Raw genomic sequence first — 14,985 nt, forward strand, 5'->3', positions numbered from 1 at the left:
GTATAATCCTAAACTCGTTATATTTTTTGTATTGAAGGAAACTCGTTATATTTTTTGATTTTATATTGAAGGAAATATATTAAAAATCCATCCGTACATTTGTGGAAGAATATTAATTTTATGAGCTATCAATATAAAATGATTAGTTTTTCTATGAAGCATGTTCTAAACGACAATTTCTTAGCCCTGTTTAGTATAATAGAATAGAAAACACACACAAAAAAACAGAGGGAGAATTTGATATTTTTCGCAGCAGGCATTTTATATAAAAGGGTTGCGATACATTCTGTGACTGAAGAATTTATATTAAAACCTCAAAAGTAATATTTCAGCAACTTTTGAGACAGAAAGCAATTTGTTCTTTCAGACATTTTAATGAGGTAGTCGATTTTTCTACATTCCCGGAAAAAGGTACAAGTATGAATTAATTTCAGTTTTATTACTAGTTAAGCTTATTCACTTTGCCAAATAATATGTTTAAAAGGATATGAGCAAATTGAATCCATGTTGCTTTAGTCTTTCAATTAAATCTTTTAGGGCAGTTGTTTTTAAGTTTTACGAATTTAGAACTACAAATATAAGTAATTATAATGCAAAACTGAAACGATAGTTTTTATATTTCATTGAGATTCATACCTCGTTTTTATGCTATTTATGATGATTACTTCATTTATACTCCGAGAAAAAATTGTGGTCAAAAAGACCAGAATATAGTAAAATTTCTCGTATTTCATGGCTCTATGGAAACACCAAAAAGCATGGTAATTTTTGCTGGAGCGCTTTGGTAATTAGTTTGGTAAAATTAAAAATAAAATATTGTTTTATAATATAAATCAAAATTTAGTAATTAGATAATTTTTGATGATACCTTGGAGCAATGTTTCCCAAACTTATGACATTTGTGTACCCTTTCTAAATTTTTCGTAACGCTGTGTACCACTAATAAAAAAATGAATGCATCTTTTAATATAAAAAAATTGCGAAAAAGTTAAAGTCACAACTGGCTGTTGTCACCATTAATTATTAACTGCTAACTCTGCAAAAAATAGCCAATGGAAAAATACGTAATCATAAATTTCATGGCTAGCTTTGTTTTTAAATAAAATTTTTTGAAATAATCGCTTGTTGCAAGATATTTCGCATAAGAACGCGTAGCCCGCTAAACAGTTCCCGTACCCCAGGGGGTACGCGTACCAAACTTTGGGAGACACTGCTTTAGAGCATCTAATCAGTTAAAAGTTTTCGTCAGTTTGTATTATTGCATTGTGCGTTATTAAATGAATGATTATCTGAACTGATATTTTAATGATTTTATCTAATTTTTCTTTTATCCCGGTAGTAACCGTTACCAAAATTAAGTATCATTGGTGTCATTAATTGTACGGCGACTGTTTTCGATATCCCGTTACGAATAAGTACATTTTCTTCATTAATTATCCATTGGCAAAATGAGTCTTAAGTTTGGATTTGATGGCATCCACACACTTTTCAACTGTGTTCAAGAGTAATAGTAAACAGTGCGCATGCGTCGTCAGTGCATGTGTTGCTAAGGCGACCGCTGCTGTTTTTTTCTCTATTTTCACTAACAGGCATTTTTAATGTATTTGTGTAATAATAATTTAAAGTATTTTTTATATTCCTTCTATTATTAACGTATAATTGCTGTGTTGACGATGATGTGAATATAAATATGAATACTGAAGAAGGAAAAGTATTTTGTGACGTCTTGAAACACGTACATAGGCAGGACAAACGACTATTTGAGAAAGTTTTTGCAACCCATGACTTGAAATGTTGCGGAGTCTATCTAGAAAGAGAAAGCATTTGGCCAATGGGTAACCAGTAATCGTAATTGGGTACTTGCACTTCGAGAAGAAGGAGACCAAAAATACCCACACATGTGATCTATGACGTCTGTCTCAGCTGATCGTTTATAAGCAAAATGGCTTGTTGAAGTTGGGCTAAGTTTCTCCAAATAATGCAAAGTGTTAATTAACGGGAAGAAACACAATGCCATACCACTCATCAAATTTATTAAAATATAATTCTTTCTCTTCTACATTTTTATTTAACTTATATTTAATTTTTGTTTATGTACTTTATTGCAGCCGTGATATATTTTTGTATTGTGTACCTGGCAACTTCGATGCATAAATAGTTTGTTTATGTTCTGCATGGCTTCGTACCGGTCTTTGTGTTAAGTAAGAAATATATAGTGAAACAATAGAAATCTTTGTAAAATAATCTTTGTATAACAATATAGAATGCATCATTTAAAAGAATTGATGCTTGTCGGGCGTGGCTTATTCGAAATATAATGGAAAAAACAGCTGCTAACGAAAAAAAAATGCCTCGATTCAACAACCAATCAGGATCCAGATACCCACACTACGTCACTTGAAGGTATCCCATTAGGCGATCAAAACATTTTTTTAGTTTTTATTTTACTATTTAGTTCATAGCATATATTTTTAATTTCAATTAGTTCCTATTGGCAGAATTATTTACGCATTACTGACGTCAATAATAGTTTGCTGATTTCTTCCCCCCCTCCCCCCTAAAGAAATATGTACAATTTCTCCATTAATTTTGTCTTTTAGTACATAGCTTATTACTTTATTTCAATTTATAACAATTACCAAAATTAATCATCATTGACGTCTATAATAATATTGGTGTTTTTTTTACGCTTCTCTTTTCCTTGCGACCTTTGTGCCGCTTTCGGTTTTGATTGGCCGTCACCGATCACGTGGGTAAACTGTCGGCATTTTGTTGACCAGTTTGAACGACGCAGTATCATTGTACTCGATGTGTTATTTCTATTTTCGCTTCAATTCAGAAGAATTCAAATATTCTATTTGAATTTAACAGGGTTACAATTTCCGGTGCGTTTTGCCTTTGCCTTGACCATTAATTAAGCACAAGAATAATTATAACAAGATTGTTAAATACACGATATAGAAGCAAGGATTAAATTCAGATAATCCTTGCTTCTCACGTTTACAGCATCGGAAGACCCTCTACTTTATTTTTGTACAAACGGAACGGAAAGACAAATCCCTATTAGGTATCGTGTATCCAACAGCACTTGATTAAACATATTTACAACGAAACGTGAAATTGTTATTTTTTCCCTTACATACATACAGAAAGCCACATTAAATTGATGTAAATTATTTATATTTCAATTAAGTTGTTGTTCTTTCTAATGACACTTGGATAAGTGAGGTTTGCCAGCCATTGGTTTTCTGTGAATTAAGCCTGGAAAGTGCGCCTTTAATTTGACAAGAGAGCACCGCAAGTGCGTCTTAGCTCAAAAACCTACAGATAGAAGGCAGCACCACTTATTCGTGAGATCACTTCCTCAATTTAGACAAAGATCTGAAGGGGAAGAAAGTTTTCTTCAGATTATTGTACACATGGTACTGCTCAGTGGCCGACCCCAAAACTTCCGACTCCACAGATTTTAAGAACACGTATTACGCATGTACCTGGGTGACCAATTGGAAGAGTCGAAGAGCGAACCCAGATCCCTACATACCGAAGTTCGATTCTTTAGCCACTGAGCAGCTACCGACACACGCTGTACACCTAGATATGTAATAAATATCAGAATGTACTCATCAGATTAACATAAATCAATGAAATTCATAAGTTTTAGAATATTTCATTTCTACTCACTTCTTTTCTACTAAGCCTACTTCGAATTTGTTTTAACCTTTTCTCTGTGATGTATATAGGAATAAAAAAAAAACACAAATTTCAATTCAAGAAACGTTGAGAGTATGCATTCGAAATTAGTATTTCCTGCTGTAACTTGTATTGTAAAAATAAGTTTGTTGGCTTTTACGCAAATAATATCTCATTGTTATGCTTCTATCTTATGGTTGATGTCACTAAAGATCAAATTTAATGCCAACCACTTCACATCTTTTTTCACACTTTTTCAGTATGCGGTATAAATTATCTAAAAATGAAGCAGGAATTTTTCTTTTGTAGTGAGGAAGATAACTGTTGTTGTTGTTGACGTATGCCTGTTTAGGCAGAGGGGGTGCGATTGCTCTTGTTTTTCAGTGGCGCCATCTATTGCCAAGAATTCAACTTCTGCCACACCATACGTCCCACCCGTCTATAGGGCGGACCCATTCATACATCCATTCATTCATCAACGGATCGTAATTTTGACCTGAATCAGAGAACGATCGATCTCCAATCCAGTACCCCCAGAGGTATTGATTTGTTATGGGAACATGTAGGACTTTTGCGACTCGACAGATTTAACGTGCATCAGTCACTTTACTACACAGGTACTCTCGGCCGGCGGGGTTCGAACCCACAAACTCTCGGACATGGGTCCAGCGCCCTACCGACCAGGCTATCCCTACCCTAACTAGATAATTAGGCTGGTAGATATACACATATGCTTTTTATTACTTTTTTTTATTATTTATTTTTGTTTTTTAATTTTTATTAAAACTAAGGATTAATCTCAGTGGCTGAGCGGTAGTGCTTCGCGCTGTCGTGCCACAGGTCCCTGGTTCGATCCTCGGGCCGGGCAAGGTTGACTCAGCCTTTCACCCCTTCAGTGGGTCTATAAATGAGTACCAAGCATGCTTGGGAACTGAACACTGAGGGTTCCGCGTCCGGCTGACCACCTGACCGAAACATCTGCTCCTGCACCCCAGAGCCCAAGGTCAAGAAAACTGAGATGGGCACAGTAGGCCTTGGCCCTCTATGGGCTGTCGCGCCGCTGAGTTTAGTTTAGTAAGGATTAAGATTGTAAGAAGGAAATCTGGTCAAATGATGCTTATTTACACACTGTGATGTACTATATCTCAAAATTTGACATTGAAAATCTAAAAAAATTGTTTTAAGGAACACTTTATTTCGAATTAACACCAAATCAAGCTTTTATGTACAAATTAAAGAATGTAATTAAAATCTAAGACCCTTATAATGATAAGAGTCTACACCAAGCTCATGCACTTTCACACCATGCATTAAATACATTTGCTTTCGAAACCACCTATGTTGGCGCTCTTTAGATATCGTCTGTAGATTGTTTGCATTTGAATACGAGATGTTTTTAGTTGTGTAATAAGTATATTTACATTTTAGTTTTTTAAGTTTCTGTCAACTGTATTAAATAAATGTATAATTTCTATCCACCATTTCTAGTGTTACAGAATATAAAAAATGGTGTCAGCTTCTTTATGCCAATAAGTGTAATAAAACATTCTATGGTTTTCAGTACACTTCAAATTATTCTTCGATTTTTGGTGTAGTGAAAGATCAAAAACCAAAAGTTGTGTTTCACCTGTGTGTAAAGCTGTTGCCTCCACTTTTCATGTAAAGATACGCTAAAATGTTTTTACAAAGTGCAGTTTAGGTTAACGATGTTTATAAAATTTTTATTAAATCGCATCTATTTTCCGTTAGAAATTACAGAACTTATAAATTGTAATCATGTAAATTTTGATTTTATAAATTGTAGAACATATATATTGATTATAAGCAACTTCTAACAGAAGAAGCTTCATATCTTTAAATATCTTTTAACTGAAGAAGATTCATATCTTTAAATAATACTCTGATAACGAGCCAAAACTATCTCAAAATGTATTCTAAATCAGTGTCATAGAGTAGAATAGGATATTTCAATTCTCTGAAACCCTTAAAATATCAATTTGAGTTTCTCTTTTTTAAAATTCTTAGAAGTTATTATTTTTTTTTAAAAGTTTATACAGGAAAAATACCAAAGATGTATTTGTTTCTAAGGGTAGTAAAAATATCGATGTATATCAATTCCACAAATAATTTGACACAGTTTATATTAAAACAGGAAAAAAAAAGTTCTTAATCTTGTATTACTTACTTACTTGTCATTATTTACTTACAGAATATTGATTTTTAGAAATCAAGAAAATGAAGAAAAATTTTTGATAGCTAAAAGTTTAAAAACCAAATATTTTTTATGTGTTAAAAACACAATGAAGTAAAAAAATTTACGTAAGCAAAAATTCGAGGTAATTTTTAATGAGTCGCTGAGATATATTTTAAAAATGATAAGAAATTGAATATAAAAAAAAATGAGCTTTAAATTTAAGAATTAGAAGCAGCCCTTGTGTGAAAATAGGAGTTAATTTAAATTTCTGAATGATGTTTCAGATCAATATCTTCAGGCATCATAGTTTCGTTATATAGTCTCTCTAGATTCTCCAGAATCTAGATTCTCTAGAATCTGGATAAAGTCTCTCTAATCGTTAGCACTGTTCTTTTAGAGGTTTTAGCTTACATTTATTACATTTTGTTTTGCTTTGCGAATACTATAAGACTTAGAAACTTGAAATTACGATGCTGTAGGTAAAAAATTACATAAAGTACGTAGGATGGAATAAAAGAAAATTTACATCTGATAATTAGTTTGAGAACTATCAGCTGTTAAATTTATAGCAAAATAAATACCACTCTGGGAAACGAAATGCAACTAAGTGCTCGACGTTCTGAAGGAATTAAGGATTAGGAAATGCACTGCCATCCATTTCAGCAAATATCATGCACGCACACCTCTAGGGGTGCTTACCTGGTGGGCCGGCTGTTCGTCAGCATTCGAACCGGTCTTTTTATTTATCTACGTTAGCTTAATTTTGTTCAATTTATGTTCCTAAATATATTTTGTTGAAAATTATGTTCAAGTACGCACAAACTTAGCTGCTTTATTGTAGTCTGTTTACTTCTCAATTTGGTAGCCAAATCAAAGTATAAAAGTGTTTCTGGATCCGTTTTAATGCAATTTTCGAGATCAATTCGTTGAAAACATGAACTTATCTTTAAATTTAGATAAGTTAGATAATACGGTAACTTTACAGTCCCTGTCTAAATTAATAGACGCACTATAAAATTCTAAGATTCTGTGTAAAATCTTAATTATCAGGTAATTCTATACAGCTTTAGTGTTTTTATGCGACTGAAAGCGGTTTGCACTTGTTTACGTTCGTGTATCAATGGGTTAAATTAGACGATATATAATGTAAATTGGACGATAGGATAAATTATACGATATATAATATAAATTTGACGATAGGATAAATTATACGATAAATAATATAAATTTGACGATAGGATAAATTATACGATATATTATATAAATTTGACGATAGGATAAATTATACGATATATTATATAAATTTGACGATAGGATAAATTATACGATATATTATACGATATATTATATAAATTTGACGATAGGATAAATTATACGATATATTATATAAATTTGACGATAGGATAAATTATACGATATACTATATAAATTTGACGATAGGATAAATTATACGATATATTATATAAATTTGACGATAGGATAAATTATACGATATATTATATAAATTTGACGATAGGATAAATTATACGATATATTATATAAATTTGACGATAGGATAAATTATACGATATATAATATAAATTTGACGATAGGATAAATTATACGATATATTATATAAATTTGACGATAGGATAAATTATACGATATATTATATAAATTTGACGATAGGATAAATTATACGATATATTATATAAATTTGACGATAGGATGAATTATACGATATATAATATAAATTTGACGATAGGATAAATTATACTATATATTATATAAATTTGACGATAGGATAAATTATACGATATATTATATAAATTTGACGATAGGGAAAATTATACGATATATAATATAAATTTGACGATAGGATAAATTATACGATATATTATATAAATTTGACGATAGGATAAATTATACGATATATTATATAAATTTGACGATAGGATAAATTATACGATATATTATTTAAATTTGACGATAGGATAAATTATACGATATATTATATAAATTTGACGATAGGATAAATTATACGATATATTATATAAATTTGACGATAGGATAAATTATACGATATATTATATAAATTTGACGATAGGATAAATTATACGATATATTATATAAATTTGACGATAGGATAAATTATACGATATATAATATAAATTTGACGATAGGATAAATTATACGATATATTATATAAATTTGACGATAGGATAAATTATACGATATATTATATAAATATAGAATATTTATAATATCAAGCATTATATTAGTATATTATAATAATTAGATCAAATTATCAGACGCACTGTGGTTTTTTAATTATAACATGATTTGCACGAGTTTATAGGCAATACTTTTATATTTAAACATACATGTAATGGATTTTTATACAGATGATTTTTTATATACTTATATATTTGTATTTATTTTTAACGTCTTGCATTACAATATCAACCAATTGATACAGGAGCGTATACAAAGGCAAACTGGTTTTATCCGAGTACATACAATAAAGCTGTATAGTACCACCTGATAATTATAATTTTACATAGAATCTTATAGTGGGTCTAGTAATATGGAGAGGGACTGTATACTTGTATTTCATATTATCAAAATATAAAATATTCGAAGATTATTTATTTTCTTGATTATACAGTTCATATTTTCTAATTAAAGGAAATCCTAACGTGAAAAGCTCGATTGAAATTTATTAATAAGAAACAAAGAAATGTAATTTTTTTTTGTATGTTTTATACAGATACCAAAATAACATCTTGTCTTTAGAATCTCGTTATTTTTCTTCAAAACAGAATTTGTTTCCGAGTTTGGCTCTGAGAATATTTTCGAAAGAATCCATTGAAAAACAGTCGATTTTTTTTTAAATATCTATTTCTATTAGTTTAAATTTTTATTTCATTTGTAGCCACAGAAAAAAAAACTTGATTTATATCCTTGATACATTTTTGCTGAATATGTGTAAGAATATTTTTTCTCTCTTTAGAATATCAAAGAAATATTACGATAGCAATTTGGCTAGTTTTTTATCCTTCACTTCCTTTTGCCAGGCAACATCAAAGGATTTCAAATTTAAAACTTTCCGAGTAAAAATTTATTACTTAAAAGAGAAACATCCTTTCATACTTTAAGTTATTAATCATTTTGAATGAATTTTGTTTTTTTTTTCTTCTTAAAAAAATCTAAACCAGAATAATTTAAAATTTAGTTAAAAAATATGTTTTTAACGATTCATCAATTGAAATGATTTCAAAATATTTTAATTTAAAATGATTATTGTCAATATATGATGTAGAACTCGATTGCCTTTATAAATTTTGATGTAATATTAATTAATTTTATAGGTCATTAATTTTGATTTTATTAATATTGATTTAAGTTTGCTTTTAAAAGGAGAACTAATTTAGATTAAACTACATAGAATTATAGAATTTATTCAGTTAAAAATATATAATTTGTTTGAAAGTAGTATAATCGAAATTGGTTTAAATTTTTTTTTTTAATGATGAAATGAAATATAACAAATTAAATTTAGTATATATACTAATGTTTAAACAGCTGTGACTAGATTTTGTACGAATCATTGCAAACAAACTTTTAAGTTTTAACCTGCAAGGATCTTTTAATATTTTTACGAAACTACTCTAATTAAAGGAATTTAATCGCTTTAAAATATTTTCATCATGGAAGTTCTTTTAAATTATTGTGGTACAGAAAAATATGTATATTAATGTTTTTTAAGAAAATGTTTAAAAATAAAATGAAGCAAAATTTAAAAAGAAAAAAAAAACATATGTATTTTCCTTAAACGCGTTATATATTATAATATAATACTACATATTACAATAATATCTAAATTATTGTTACTAATTTTTGTTATACTGTCATAATTAGTGGTGAACAAAAAATATCAAAATTGCACTGTCCATGGAAAGGGAAGGTTGCCAGAGTTTCGAAAGGTTGGACTTCTACCTGTTGGTCCGAGGAAGGTATTTTATTTCCCTTCTACCACCCACTGAAGGCATTCCCCTGTCCGCCACCTGGGGACGCGCTCTCTAGGGGTTACACGGATGTCCAACTTACCCCGGATCACATTCTCGAGTGCCCAGCCCTTACCCTATATGTTTTACAACTGGGTATGGTACCACTGGCTTCAGAACTTCGTGAGATCCTTTACAGTAATGATGTATTGGAGCTTGCGGATGCTGTTATGAAGGCACGCGAGGCCATTTAATTGTCCATGGACACGATTAAAAAAAAACAATATTTTCAATACTAATTGCAGCAATAATAGTTAAATTCTGAACTTTATAACATACTAGATACAATTTCTACATTCATCACTTTGTGCATGAAGCTAAAAATTAAGTTCTAAATCATTTTAACGAATCTCTCTTTAACAGCAATTCATAATATAGTATTATAATGCAATTTGCACCAAAAATTAATAATTGTAAAACAATTAATAAGATCAGACACCGATTTAAATAAATTCATCTTAAAATGTAACGTAGAATTACGCTATACTAGCAATGAATATAATTAAATCAATCCTCTTAAACTCTTAATTTAGAAAGCAAACGAAATCAAAAACGTAATAATAACAGTGTTCGCGAACGCAACGACCTGTAGGAGGCGTTGTTATTTGAGACGAATGACTGCTAGCAGGTCAACACGATCATCAGTTGCATTTGAGATTTCTTCAGTGTAGCCTGGTAACGTTCCTTCCTTGTTGTATCTTTTAAATTTAAAAAAAAGAAGATGTTTGATATTCCTTCTTATTTTCAAACGAACACAAAAATGGAATTGCTCTTTTTTTTTTAGAAAAGGGAAATCCATAACACATCGGAAAAATATTTGTAAGTAAACCGAAAGAAATATGTATCTTCTTATTAGAGTTAAAACATAATGCCAGTAAAATCGTTCTATAAATTTACTGATAAGGTCTATTTAAAATTTATGTTCCACACTTTTCTGAATCATATTACATCAAACATTAAGACACGCAAAAAGTATACAGAAACACATAATGTTAAAATATTTAATTTTGCAAAAAAGATTTTTGGCATTAATTTTTATCAATTTATAAACTAAAAGACCTAAAATAAAGAATGCTTACGATAAAAGAAAACGATTCTGAAAATTCCTAATATTGAAATAAAAATTTTAATATTGTTTTTTTTAGTCTTAAAGTTCTTAATCAGGCGTAGAAAATCATCATCGAATTAGACAAAAATTATTTACAAGTAAATTTTTCATTATTATATAAATCATAACACTTGCCTGCTTTATAAATCCGACGAATTCCGAATTGAAATGTTCTTCGTTTCAAAATTTTATTCTCAAATAATATATACATAGATTATCTCTTCATTAATTTAAGATGGTATATCGCACAATAAAATTTTATAATTGTAAGATCTCGATATGAATTTCAAAAACTTAAAAGCAATGAGCTTATTTACCTTAAAAAAAATTCAAAATAAAAAATAATATTTTTAAAAACCACGTTTTTGTAGTGGAGAGTAATAATTAAAAAAAAATTGAAAAACGAAAAACGTGGGGCGCATGAAATACGTAACAGTAATGTTATATTAGTGTGTGTATGTGTGCTCTTGAGAATATGTGTATGTATATCTGTAATTGTAATTGTATCTGAATGTGGATGTGGAATATGTTTGTGTATATGCATATGTATGTGGATGTACATGTGACTGTGCATGTGTATGAGTAAGAAAATGTGTATATGTATGTGTATATGTACTATTATGTATTTCATGCGCCCCACGCTTTTCGTTTTTCAATTTTTTTTTAATTATTATTCTCCACTACAAAAACGTGGTTTTTAAAAATATAATTTTTTATTTTGAATTTTTTTATTTTAAATTCTAATTTTTTTAATTTTTAATTTTTATTTTATATTTTTTAAAAATTATTACTTTTCAATTATTTTTCTTCACTACAAAAAACGTGGTTTTTAAAAATATATATTTTTATTTAGATTATTTTTCTTAGTCAAGAGTAGTCAAGACTACTACAAGACCACTACTAAAATAATAGAACTTTCATTTTAAATTAGGGATACGAAAATCTTTATAGAAAAACAATACCTTTACGACTTTCATTAGTTTTATGCTGATGACAACCAAAACAATCTGGAAATGAATGAGGAAAAACTGGATCCTACCACGTGATTTTTCAGCCGATAAAAATACTCCGACAATAAAAATCTTTGCACCTGACATGTAATACTAATTTGAAATAATCGAATCGACAACAAAAGACAATAACGAAAATATAAATTTTTCTTTAATTTAAATTTGATTTTACTTTGTATGTCTTTTTTCTCTTCATTTTCATGCATTGTCATCCAATTCTGAACTATGTGCCAAATTTGAAGTTTGTAGCTAGTCGGGTAGTTAGTTTAAAATCGATTACAAAATTCCACCCGGACAGACATACACGAAGGCAAGTTTATATAAACGTGGTAAAAACAGAATAGCTGAATTCTAGTTGAAATTAAGCATTCAAAATTAGAAAAATACTTGCGAAGAAAACAATAAAAAAATTATTAATAATCAACACAAATGATACTATTTCAAGTATTTCGTATAATTTTTTATTGTTGTTCTCCGTATTATATAGTTTCAGAAATATATATTATTCTATAAAGAAGAATGTTCTATAACTATTACAGTTCTGAAATCACGTTTATTCATTGGAATGAAGTAAGCAATGTGGAATGAAATAACGTCCCATTAATTGTATTTTACCTTAATACACACATCTTTAACAGTATGCGATTCCGAAATCGGAAGTAATCGGTTGCAAGCTTGTTGATAATGGAAATGAAAATATTATTCGCGATCGTAACGAACTATAGGGGGCGTTGTTGTATGAGACTAATACCTGCGATTTCTATATGAGCAGTCATTCAGTTACTCTGGAGACGTCTTTAATGTAGCGTGTAACATTGCAACGTTCCTTCGTTATGGTGGTTTATTAAATTTAAAAAAGAAAAATTTTTGATATCCTTTCTTATGCAACCGAAAACAAGATGGTATCTCTTTTTTTTAAAGAAGGAACATCCAAAACACATCTGAAAAATATTTGTAAATAAACAGAAAAAAATGTGTATCTTCTTATTAGAGTTAAACCTAATGCCTGAGAAATAGTTTTACTAAATTTAATGGCCTATTTAAACTTTACATTCCATAGTTTTAGGAATCATATTACTTCAAACAATTAAATAAGCAAAAAGTATACATAAGCTTCATAATTTTATATAATTTAATTTTGTAAAAAAAGTTCTTCGCCAACAATTTTCATCAAAAAATTTTAAGTTTTAATGAAAATCATTATTTAGAAACTAAAAAACGTAAAATAAAGAATGCTTACGATACCAAGCAAAAAAGAAAAAAACAATTTTAAAAATTCCTTACATTAAAATAAACAACTTTCATGTTTTTTTCTTTTTTGATTCATAATCGGACGCAGAAAACCATTCTATAGAAAACTATCATCAAATAAGAAAAAAATTACTTAGAAGTAAAATTTTTTATTTTATGAAAATTAACACTTACCTGCTTTATAAATCAGAAGAATTCCAAAATGATTTGTTCTTCGATTTTTGTTACCATTTTTTAGTGCTACGAAAATGCGTCTTCGGGATTTGCCAAAAATAGAACAAGATGCAATTTTATTTTTTCAGGAGCGAAATATTTTGCCCTTTGTCCACAGAAATCCGATAAACTACTTTGATTTTAAATAAAGTGTTTTACTTTATGATTTGTCGCAAAAATTTTGGTGTAGATTGGTGGCACTTAAAAATCGCCAAATCTGTAGTTGCGGTGGTGTTATTACGTACCGAATTTTTATTCCATACTTTTTTGAATCATATAACTTCAAACATTAGAATATGCAAGAAGTATACATTAACATATAATGTTATACCATTTAATTTTTCGAAACGATTATTTTAACAAAAATTTTTATCAAAAAATTATAAACTAAAAAACGTAAAATAAAGAATTCTTAGGATAAAAAAAACGATTTTAAAAGCTCCTCATATTGAAATAAAACAACTTCCATATTGTTTCTCTTTTTATTCTTATAGTTCTTAATCAGACGTAAAAAGCATTCTGTCATCAAATGAAAAAAACTATCATCAAATGAAAAAAAAAATATTTACAAGCAAATTTTTTATTGTAAAAATCATTGCACTTACCTGATTTATAATTCCGGAGAATTCCAAAATGATATGTTCTTTGTTTGAAATCTTTATTCTCAAATAATAGATACATAGTTTATCCCTTCATTACTTTTAGATAACATACTACACAGCAAAATTTTATAACTGTAAGATCTTGATATGAATTTGAATATGTACCTAAAAACAGAATAGCTGAATTCTAGTTGAAATTATTCTTTCAAAACTAAAAAATACTTACCAAGAAAATGATAAAAAGTAATTTAGAATCAGCACAAATGAAACTATTTCAAGTAATTTGGATATTTTTTATTGTTGATTTCCGATTTATATGAATACAAAAGTATATACTATTCTATAACGAAGAAGAATATTCTATAACTATTACAGTTCTGTATGTTCTGAATTCATATTTATTCACTGGAATGACGAAAGCAATGTTGACTTCACTTTAATTTGTAATGAATTGAAGACAGAAGAAATGCATTTTACCTTAATATAGACATCTGTAACAGTATGCGATAGCGAAATCGGAAGTTATGAGTTGCAAGTCTGTTGATAATATAAGTTAAAAATTATTTCGAAATTTTTCTTCAAATGTTCGGCGTGTTCTGGGTCTGAAAGATATCCCAATATTCTGGAGAGTTTTCTCAAGTTCCTCGGCTTTTCCTTAGGGAAATTTTTATTTTTATTTGCTGCTAAGAAAACGGCGTCTGATTCTGCCAATGATTTTGATGGAACTAAATGAAAACGTGATAAATTAATGTCTGATATTTACAGGCTCCAGCTACAGGGCGTACTCGAGCGTTGCGATTGCGAATTGTGAAATTGTTCTTCAAATGTTAGACGCGTTTTGTTTCCAAATGATTTACCTATGTTCGTCTTT

This window comes from Parasteatoda tepidariorum, chromosome 6, assembly GCF_982258835.1.
Source record: "Parasteatoda tepidariorum strain Cologne lab strain chromosome 6, Ptep-v5.0, whole genome shotgun sequence".
In the NCBI taxonomy this organism is placed as follows: domain Eukaryota; kingdom Metazoa; phylum Arthropoda; class Arachnida; order Araneae; family Theridiidae; genus Parasteatoda; species Parasteatoda tepidariorum.